This window comes from Corvus moneduloides, chromosome 14, assembly GCF_009650955.1.
Source record: "Corvus moneduloides isolate bCorMon1 chromosome 14, bCorMon1.pri, whole genome shotgun sequence".
Classification (NCBI taxonomy): Eukaryota; Metazoa; Chordata; class Aves; order Passeriformes; family Corvidae; genus Corvus; species Corvus moneduloides.
The window spans coordinates 1,609,715-1,621,431 of NC_045489.1; the positions used below are offsets into that span (position 1 = coordinate 1,609,715).

An 11,717-nucleotide genomic window follows, 5' to 3' on the forward strand; every position below is an offset into this window, starting at 1 on the left:
GTCAGGATCTGAATATTGCTGTTTGCCAATTGCTAGTCAGCAGTTCTGCTTCTGATTTTATCTGAAAACTATAAAGAAAGAAGATTTCAACGCTCAATTACTCAGAACTGTTCCCCCTGCACTGTGTGCCAGGCAAGCCTTGTCAGAGAGTCTTGTGTTTTACTTGTGTAAAGCATTATCTGCTTTATCCTTAGCCCAGATTTTTGAAGCAACTTTAATTAGTGTAGTTTAAGGAAGATTCATCTGTTCTAAAATTTATACCTGAGCTGCTTGCATCACAGGCTGTCCATAATTATTGAGGCTTTTTTAAAGAGCTGTAACTTATGTTTCACATTGTCTGAATTCAAAAGAATAAATGTGTAATGGTTATGTTAGAGACACTAATATTTATGAACACAGAAGTGGGTATTGGTTTGATGCATGTAATAAAATGTAGTAATGCATGAAATACAGGCAGTTAATGCAGATTGCTTCTTTTTATGGATGAAAAAAATAAGGAAGTCACATACAGACATACATTTAGCAACACTCCAGGAAAGTTAAATGTGACATGTCTCTGCTGCTCTGCACAATGAAGGATTACTCACCAAGCACAGGGAGAGGGGAAAGAATGCAATGTGGCCTGACCACAAAACTATCCCTAACAGCAGTTTGGACACACTCAGGTGTCCAGGACCTAGAGTGAAACAGCGCCAGCCAGCAGCCCCAGCTGACCTGATCACCAGCCCTTGAAATCCAGACCACTTAACACAGACATCTTTTCAGTTAGCAAACGCTTCTTTTCCTAATTTTCCACCCATGCTGCAACTCTTGTCTTGAGAATACAGACAGGAGCTATGGCAAGAGAACTTCTGAAGGGGACAAGAGCTCACACCAGTCATCAGCTCCCTGGGGTTTGGAACATCCCGCAGTGAACCAGCCACTACCTGCTTAATTCAGGAACAAGCAAAGCTTTCAAGTCATCTTTACCCCAAACCTAACATCAACAACACCCAGGTGACTGGTTTTTAAACCAAAATTAAATGGCTCATAATCCTGCTAGCACCCACATTCCTTCTAGATCTCTGAATACAGCAGTAAATTAACACGGAAACCTTTATTACAAATGGTTACAGCCAACACCTCAAGGGAAGACAATGAGAAAATAATGGTGTATGATCATAAGTTCTGTTTTACTCAGTAGATATGTGATCAGACCACTCTTGCCTGGCATATCCAGGACCTAGATTTAATTCTTCCTGTAAAAGCATTTCAATTTGGCCCTTCTTCCTCCCAGGAAAAGTCTCAGATCACCCCTTTTTAGTCTACACTTTGCTGTTCCCAGTCTATAAAGTGGAGGAGGAGGTAAAATATAGCAGAAATCTTTTCTCCAGCGTGACTGTTTTAGCTATGGAGCCATCACATAATTTATTCATTTTGTCTTTTTAAGCATTTTGCACAAAAACTGAACATCTCAGCTGAAGGCGCTGAAACATTTGCTTCACTACACATATGTACAGGAAACTTCCTTTTCCAAAATTTACTCCTAATTCAGCAGAATTGGCTGGAGACTATAAACACAAAGGTAGAGAGAAATACTCACAAAAGTGCTCACCAGCACCTATAATTGCACTTTGATTCCAGCTTTAATGTTCAAGTCATGTATGTGTCTGCCTTCAGCGGTCAGAGTGTAAAGCTTTTATCAAGATAACCAACTCGTGAGTTTTGCACTGTGACATCTGAGAAAAACATTATGTCTCATACTTCCTGGAAGAAAAATGATTTCCATTAAGTCAGGTGTACAATAGTCATAAAAGCACAGTCTAATACTGTTAAAGAAATACTCTGACATCCCGCTGATAAGATCATTCTACCCTTGCAGAATGTCAACAGCTAATCATATTCTTTATCTGCACAGATATTATACTGAGAAATTGACTTTGCCATCTGGCTCTCCAGAATTTTTATCAGGTCTTTTTAATTAGGTTCAAATCATTGATTTCCATTGTTCCCTGGCTTCTGTCTCTTTCAGACTGAATCCATTTGCAGTGCACTGCAGCGTTCTCAAGTGGAACCTAAAATGAATAGGATTTTCCCACAGGTTTTCACACTTTACATCTGCTAGCAAAAGTCCTGTCATGCTTGCTTAGTGGTGCATATAATTCAATTTTTGTTTTATTAAGATATGAGGATGACCAATCTATTAACAAAAAAAAAAAAAAGTAAATCAAACAACCTTAAAAACTCCATATGAAAAATGAGCCCAAGGCTTATAAATTAGAAACATCTGCAACGAGTCCGGGAGGCTGGGTTGCTGTAATTGTGATGAACGTACTTAAATCAAAGTTGTAAAGACTTTCATAGGCCAGGACATATTTCTATGTTAGATTGCTTTTTCTGGTCTGCTGCAATGCTGAAGGCATTCATGTGGCATTTCAAGTTCAGAAAAAACTTATAAGATACAAATATTGCTGCATACCTCCCATACAGACACTGTAAATTTCAGTTCTCAGTGCAGAAGCTCCTGCAAGATTATTGATTTTAAACCTTACACAAAACAGTAATTAAACTCTAAAGTAACTTTGGTAATGTTAATCTATGAGGAAGACACTCTTCTGGGTAAGAAAAGTCTTTAGGAATTTGCCTTCATAAGGAAAATTGAAGTCCCTAAATAATTGAAGACTAATTTGATTTTCAAAGTATGAAAAATCCAGATCTGAGCTTCCCTCAGAATTTAATGGATGGAGGGGTTTGGACAGAGACCATGACCTATTTTTGGTTAAAAGAAGAACCAAACAAAGCAAAACCAACAGAAGAAGGAACAAGCAAACACACCCACGACAACTTGGTGTTACAATTTAAAAGCTGAACAGCGAGGTTTACATTTTCTGGTCATTTAAATAATTAATTATATAAAAATGTTTACGCATTTTAAAAATAAAACACAGCAAATCCTTTGGGAAGGAAACCAAACCACTGATTCGGGGTCCACACAACAAGGCTGTCAAAGATTTAAGTTAAAATGACAAGATGCAGCAAAACTCCTCCAAATGTCACTCACAGGGCACTGAGCTCACATTTAAGGTGCAAGTTTATCCCAGACTTCCTGGGCTTTCTCACTGATGACCAAAGAAACTTTGGGTAGGAAGCTGACAAGCTGTGTTGGCTTGGGACTAAAGCTGGAACTTTCCTGCAGGGCAGGTTCCTGCAGGGCACTGGTTTAGTTTCTAGTTGAGACGGGAAGGATTTGTCACTGGAACAATATGATTTCCTTTTTTCCCTTCTAGAAGAGAGCGCAAAATATGATGGTGCTGCTTGTGCAGGGATACCAGGATGTGTCTTTCTCTTGATGCAAACAGAACTTTCACTCTGGGCACATAAGTCAGCCCAGGTACTGGACAGCACTTGGAAATTCACCCTGCAGAATATTTATCTACAGAGTGTCTGGAATCAAACAGAACCTGCCTCTCGCTGAAGAAATTACAGCCCTTGGAAAAATTTTTCTCTAAGGCTGCACTAACCCCATATCCACTTAATAATGTATCAATAGCAGAGTTTACTTCAAAACATACCAGAGGACCTGCAGTGCAGCAAACCCAAGGCATGAGGATAAAAATGTGGTGATATTTGCAATTAAAGCCAGCCAGCACACAGGGCTGTCCATGGGGTGGGAAGGGGAAGGAGAAGGTGCAGGACAACTTTCCTAAGTTTTAAGTGTAAGGAGCTCTTCCACTTATTGGAGTTGTCCATCTGGACACTTTCAATGAGACATTTGCTTGGGGACCAGAGCAAGAAAAGTGGAAAGAAAAACCAGGGGTATGTTCGGTTTGCTGGTTTTCCCAAAATTGAAATTAAGCTGCCTCACCTTTAATTCTCCTGCTCTTATGTTTTAAAAAAATCCCAGACACCACTCTCAGTCTTCACAGCCTCACCTGTCCTCCAGCATCTCTAAGATCTTTGTGAATGGCTGTGAGATTGATTCAGCCTGTTGGGTTAATTTAATACGGCCCAACTATCTTGAAAATGTATAACCCAGCTCTTCTATCTTCTCCTATTAGAGCCTATTTTGCCCTTTTGGCATTAAAATTAACTGCTTCATTCGAGAAATCACAGTTGGCCTTTTTAGTTCAGGAAAAACATATCAAACACTTGTACATCTGAGATTTCTCACTCAATAACTTCTCATTTTTCAATGTGATTTTAAAAAAAATGTTTTCCTTAGTGGTAGCAGACAGAAGTAATGTCTGAATATTTTACAGAACTGCATCCCTTTTTGTACACTCACCTTCCTATTTCTGTACCTATGTCTTCACCCTTGGTAACCTTGACTCTTCCGTACTTCAGTTTTAGGATGATTTAACAACTCCTGATTTATCCAAATTGGCCTCCTGCTACCCTTTCTGTGCCTCTTTCTTCTCCTTCCTCCATTAAAAGAATTAAAACCAATAAAAGCTATTGTTTCTTCACAGTGTCTTTAACCTTATTTCACCCCATCTGGGTTCACACGAAGCACAGCTCAACACTCACTGAATTTTATTGAAATCAATTGTTTTTTTCATTATCTTCCTTTCTTTCCTAAAGAGCACACACTGTTGTTTTGTGATGCAGTTTCCAATTTTGTGCCCCACCAGCACATTCTCAACGAGTTCCTCCCAGGTGATTTCTCTCGTGTCCCAATTTCCCTTCCCTTTTTTTTACTTCTCCAATCCCGTATGTAATTTTAATTTATGCCTTTATCTGGTGTTTTGGTTTGGATTTTTTTTAAAAAAAGCCTTAACCTGTGAAAATCAACATAGTCTATATTTTAATTATATACACTGAAAAGATTAAACTGAGCTAACAAACCTGCAGTTTAATGAGCGTTCACAAAATGTCCCTAAAACCCAGGGTTCCATATCTGGGGTCTGTATCAGGTTGAAGAAATCAAAGGGATTTTACTATTTTTTCCATACTTCTACAGACACTTAATCCCTGTTGATGTTCTTATAGTAAGGGAATATCCCCTCACTTTGCATTTTTGGTTCATTTGGTTTTGGTTTTTTTTTTTTGCAAGACATACTCCTGTAAAATTCAAATTCCATTTAGGATTTATACTATGTGAATTATTCCTTCAAGTCTCTGTACACCAACTACATCATAAGTTTGACACTGTGCTGAGACCTCCAGTTCCTCTCTCTCATTGTATATATTTTTCAATTGCTTTCTTATGTTTTTCATAGGGATCCAGACACACAAGATATTTGATAGAGAAATATTATTCTTCTACTTGTTCCTCTTATGACATTATTATGAATAAAGTTCTCTAATTTATAATCCCTCTTCACTTGGTTCTTTTCACAGTTACAAGTGTTATTTCTTGCTCTAGAGGTTACTCAGCCACTCAGAAATACTTCAGTGATTTTTTTTTTTTAAATTGGCCAGAGATGTTTTTGATGATTCATTGTTAAATGACTTTGACTCTGCTTCATCCTGTGATAATACATTCGAATATATGGCATTTTCTGCCCTGTGAGGAGTTCCCTGGCTGGTTTTGGCCCTCAGAGAGATCTGTGCTGAGGATGTGAGAGCAGTGCAGGCAGAGCAGCTCCTACATCACTGAGATGCAGCCCGAGTCCCACGTCAGCCTCCATAGGAGATGGAGATTGATTAGCTCAGGTGTTCAAATGCTGTGACAGGTTCATGCTTTTACTGCAGAGGATGAAGAGTCCTACAGGAGGACTGCAGAATATTCTTGACACATTTTAGCTGCCTCTTATAGACTGATAAAAGCATAGCCACTGCCACACAGTTCACCTCTTCAGCTTCTTAAACAATTTTCCCCCTTTCAGTGAATCTGCCTATATTAGAGTCAAACAGGTAAGCTCAGCCAAACAAAGCCCTCAAGTATTTTACCCAGTTGAGAGCAATAACCAAATGCTCTCCTACAATCACTTTTCTTCAAGGTGGGAGAATGAAGAGCCAGGCTTTCATCTGCTACAAAGCTTTCTCTGCTGTGAGGAAATCAATAACAGGGGTGATGACTTGTCAATTATCCCTTCAATGCATTTTCAGTTTCCCTGCTTTTACCACGGTTTACCTTCTTCCCAATTCACTTTTCTTCATGGCTATGCCACTACCCAGATACTCACAAGAATGAGAAACCTTTCCCCATGACACTTGAAATAACCAAAACAATTTCATTTTACTCTGTAGAGTTCGTGAACTATTAGCTGTAATTTAAGAACTGTGCCATTAAAGAACTATATACTGTATCTAAAAGGATAAAACTATTACCTCTCCCATGATTCTTTTCTCTGCCCTGTGATGAAAGCTATGCTGATGATAAAGAAACAAGCTAAGAAGGGAACTTACAGGGTCACTTCTTCTGCAGCATCCCCAGCGAGGAGCCGTGTCCCAGGCCAGGCTGCCCTCGGGACAGCCCAGAGCAGCAGCACCCACAGCTGGGCACAGGCACAGCTGCACCCTGACCTTGGCACCTCCCAGGAACAGCTGGGCATGGCTTAACTGGGAACCACAGCTCCTTGTGCCAGACCCCACACAAACACCACAGCTCTGCCCCAGAGCCTGAGCTGGTCATTCCATGACCATATATTGGAAACTGATCAAGAGCAGCATAATTTTAAAAAATCCGTTATGTGTAGAAGATAAATAATGCTTTATTCATTTCTGGGTTTTTCTGAATATATTCAGTGCCTTCAGGTGATTTTTTTGAAACTTCTTCTTTTTTGACTTTTCTTTTTAACCAAGAGTTCTCATCAACAAAAAGCCCAAAACCTCAATAACACCCATTAGCTGCCTCTGAGCTCCACACACACCCACTTGCTGATTCAGCCTGCTTGATCCACATTGCCAAAAAAGTAAAAATAATAATACTTACACTAGTCAATGATGTGCCTGCCTGGCAAAGCCGTGTCCTGTGTGGCCACTTTTGGCAGCAGGAACTGAGCTGGAGCACAGTGTGCTCTTCCAGAAGGCCAGCACTCTCACACCATTCCCCAGCCTGGCAGGGCTGTGTCGGAGCTGTGGCAAGTGGAGGCATCCATACGCTGTTAACCTTTTCAGACCACTGCAGAACAGATGGTCCCAGATTAGCTGGTGAAGAGCTGTTAATGTAACTATCCATCAATGCCTTTAATTACAGTTTGCTTGTTTTCAAAACAGCCCATATTGATTTTCTTTTTTTTAAAGCAGAACATAAAATAAACTGCTCTGTAAACACCGAATAGACTTACAAACACAAATAGACCCAGCCAGTGTTGTTCTTTCTCACCCTGTGAAAGCTCCATGTGAGCATGTCTGTATAAAATTATCAAAAATATACTGTAAATATGAGTGATCTTAAGGTGTGTCAAAGGTTCCTTTGGACCTTCTCCACTGAGAACAACATTTTAATCACCTGTTCCCAGAGTCCATAAATTATGCAGTGTGTAAAGAATTCTATTACAAAAAATCTTCCTGCCTAGAAAATGTAATTTAAATAAAATGCATCATTTTCTGCTTTGGGAAAGAATAGACATATTTCCATAAAAACCTTATGGATGAAAAATTACCTCTGCCTTTATGGGGTTAGGATATCACTTTGGTAAACTCTCTGAGGATATTACAGTGAAAGCCATTTCATTTTTATTTTAATTACAGTGAATTACTTGTTAAATGAAAAAAGTCTTCCACAGATAACACATTCACATACCAACCACACTTTCTTCCTTCAGGAACTCGTTGATAGCCAATCCAGCTTAATGAAGTCCAGGGCATTTTATGAGCATGTTGCCTGTGCAGCCAATTCCCTCAGTCACACGTGCACTTTCTAGAGATGAAGTGACATTTCCTCTCACTGCTCCCAGGTAACACCAGGTGGAAGCCGAATCACAAAGCCCTGGTTTTAATTTTTTACTATTTTAATGCCACAAATCCAGATTCTCAAGATATTGCACGGGTTTTTCTAACAAAGGCACTCTGGAATAAGCTGCAAATTAAAGCATTAAAAAGTTTCTGAAAATGCACACATCCTTGGGAAGATTTATATGCATGAATAAACTAACTGAACCTGTAGCTGTAAAGCATTTTTTTTTTATCTGCAAGGAAAGGTTATGTTTGATGTAATAATTTTCTTTAATGTATGATAGTTTAATTCTTACAAATAAGGATTTCTATATTTAGAGAAGAAAACTCTACAAGAACTCTGAAAACTGTCTGTGTTTTAAGAGAAAGATTTACTTTTGCAAGGTGAACAATGACAAAAAAGAAGTAATTTTGGGATCTCTGCCATTTTATTTCACTGATTACCTGGAATGCCAGCAAATACCGAGGTTTTACTTCCATGAAGGTAAACACTGGTACATGAAAGTATGAAAAGTGCACCATGGCAAACTCTGGCAACTCTGCTGTGCATCAGCTGCATTTATCTGCTTAAGACCACATGACACTGACCTCAAAACCATAGGCTAAAATTAACAGTGAAGTAAAAACTACTTTTCGTGTCTTTCTTCACATCTTGGTCATTCCCCCAAAGCCTTTGTTCCAAAAAGGAACTATTTTGTTTGGCTTTTTAAATCGAGAATTCAAATAGTGTTTTTTTACTGTTTATCCTTAATAAAGGCAACAAAACTGCAAGGAAGGTGGAAGGGGAGTAAGGAAAGAGAATGGAAAAAACTAGTCCATGGTCTTCCTCCTGAATTATTTGCAGTGTCAAAATGGCAGGCAAACCTGTAGGTATTTTGCCTCAGGGTCTACCCTTGGCAAGGCTCAGTGAAAGCAGAAGGGGAGAAAAGTAATGCAAGGGATGGTAAAACAGAAAAGGCAAAAAAACCACCTCCAGATGCTCTGTCTGTAGGCACACAGTTCTGTGTTTGTACACATACATATGTCCAAATGTGTGTTCACACGCATCCTAATCATGTGCCACACAGTTGCATTTTAGCAACTTGCTAAAATGTGTCAATCCATGCTAAGTGTGGCTTAGCAGTATAAATAACATTTCAAAATAGTAAATGTTTAATAGGCATTTTGAACTCACTGCAAATATACATGGCCAGGACCTGACCTGGCAGACTGAATTAATAATGGATCAGCCCGTCCCAAGGTCTCTTTCTGTCATGGCCCCTGAACCTTTTCTTCAATGACTGCTCAAACTCAGTTGTAATTCATTCTGTCGCCTGTAAATTGCTCGACATTTTTGAGGCATTAAAGCTCTTCTTTGATTAGTGATTAGGGTGTATCTTTATCTATTTTAGAGTAGTATTTTAAATGAGAGTTCTCTGACAGGCCATGGTGTCGTTCACAGAAAGGTCATCAGTTCCCTCCTGACCCCAGACAGCAAAGGCTGAAAGTCAGAGCTGCCCAGTGGCACATTTTATCCTCTGTATGCAGTGAATTGATGGGTTTGGTCCAGAGCTTCAGTGAATAAATATCCTCATCCCAAACTGTCATCAGAACTGGTGTTATAATGTCATTCTCAGCAGAAGGTCAAGGGGTGAGCTGGCAGAGAGACTAAATTGTGTCTGCAAACCTAGAAGGAAAGATAAAAACAGACTGACTGGGTGGCCTACAAAAAACCCACCCCATTCCTACAGCTGATTCAGGGTTGTTGCTCCAAGATTCTTGACAATCTAAACTCACTTTCCAGAAGAACACACCACTGGCAGGATTTCTAAGACAGTGAACCGTTGATAAAATGCGATATTTATTAGCAGCTATGAAACTTACAGATCCAAGTAGTAAATAATATTTAGGCTGTTGCAATCTCCTCAATCAGCCTGTACTTATAAAATCAACTAATTGAAATTAGCAAATGAAACAGCTGATCTGGTCTTACCTTTCTCCAACCTCCTGTCAGCAGAAGTTTAACCTTTGCTCTGCAATGTCCAAATAATTGCACACATTCCAGTGACACCATTTCCATGGATTCTTTTTTTCAAAATTTTTCTTTACACTTTGTTTAGATGTTTTTCTTCAGAATTATCCAAATTTGAGCTTATAAGATTTGTTAGTAACCATATGTGGTCACTTTTTGAACACCTGGGTTTTCTTCTGCTCCACTTTCTGCTTTTTGAATGCCATGGGGAAGAAATTATCGATATCAGATCCTTTTCTAAGTTTTTCTGGTTTCCAAAGGAGCTATTTAGAGTTTGCATGATGCATTTTCAGACCAGGACTGTACCATAGTAGCACTAATATAGAGTAAATCATGTTTAAGAGAACATTTTATTCTAGCATTTGCTCCTTGTGCACAGCTCACCCTCAAGGGGCAATTCCTTGCACATACCTGATTTTGGATGGATTTTTTTCCTGGACAAAGGTTCAAAGAATTACAGTCCTGTATAGTGTTCCTACCCACTTATAAAAATAATTGAATGTCCTTCTTGTTTTGGTTGAGAACCAAACCCTAGTGCTGTGGAAGTCAGAGGATTACAGGGCAGTGAGGTTTGTGCCCCCGAGAATGATATTCTGATGATATTTTACATTCTGTCAACTTAGGGCCCTTCTTCTAGAAGTTAATTCTGCACAAATGAGAGCTCCTCAGTGGACAGCTTGTTTGACATCAGTAGAAACTAAAGAGAATTTAACAGTGGCTGAATACAGTTTAAGACAAGCTCTGCCCCTGGTGATATTTCTGCTCAGGGCACAACGAGCTGTGCCTTGCTCACCCCCGTCTGGGATGGATGGGGGCTTCAGAAAGTTGTGGTTGTCTGTAATTCCTCTGAAACTGGGATAATCCAACAGTGTCCCATGCTGGGAAACACCCCTCAATCGTGGTGCCGTGCTTGCTCTCCTAAATGCAGTAAAGGATCCACATAACACACTGCTCCAGACTGCAGGAATTCTGTTTAAAAAGGCAGGTAGGCAGGAAAAGACACAAACTCCTCCTCCTGCCACATGGCAAAAAGCAAAATAAACCACAAATATAAGTATTTTTCGGGGGAAGGCACTGATCTTAAAGAGAGAAGGGGTTTCCAATATGAGTGAGCTCCAGAAGATGAGTGAACTGAACCAGTTCATAAATATCTTGGCAACCATACGCACTAATATTCAATAGAATTAATTAAATAATTGCAAAGCTCTTCTGCTCAAGTCACTACAGGCTATAAAAGAGAGCTGTTCAGGTTGTTTACTGACTCGGACAGAAATACAAAGATAAGCAGACATATTAAAATGTATAACCAAGCTCTCTTTTGTAAAGACTGAGTTTATTTTAACAGTGTCAATAAATGTCTGCTTCTATGGGTTCAGCAGTAATGAATATTCACCAGGAGGTACATTTTAGAAACAAGAACCAGAGAAAACCTCTATAAACACAAATGGGAAGATTAGATGTGGAGTGAAAATTAAACCTCTCAGGAATTTCCCTTTAATTTCTATAATTTATTAATTTGGGAAAAGCACTACTTTCAGTTTTGTCATAGGACAGAAATCCAGTTTTATAGAAGACTTGAAAGGTAACCAATTTACTTATTAAAAATATAGGAAACATGAATGACAGCATTACTGCGTTATTAAAACTTAATTTTAAAATATAATTTATAGGATGAAAACTGCTCTTTCTTAATCATGCTCACTGCCATGGAGCAGCTTTAGTAAAGTATATTATTAGATAATTTTACTTTCCAGTTAAGAAATTAATTCTGAGTATTAAAAATTGCTTGATATATTATACATATATCTCACTTTATAGATGGATATATATATATATATTTTTTTTTTTTAATATAAATATCTTTTTTTCCTTTAGAGCCTGGCCA

At 38.8% G+C, this 11,717-nt stretch overlaps 1 long non-coding RNA gene across 1 annotated transcript in view; it reads right to left on the bottom strand.

The window, feature by feature from the left end:
- LOC116451189 overlaps nucleotides 1-7,037 on the bottom strand; it is an 80,542-nt gene extending 73,505 nt beyond the window's left edge. The window contains exon 1 of the long non-coding RNA XR_004243118.1: nucleotides 6,857-7,037. This is a non-coding gene — a long non-coding RNA (uncharacterized LOC116451189). The remainder of the gene's footprint in view (nucleotides 1-6,856) is intronic.
- Between the last annotated feature and the right edge of the window lie 4,680 nt (nucleotides 7,038-11,717).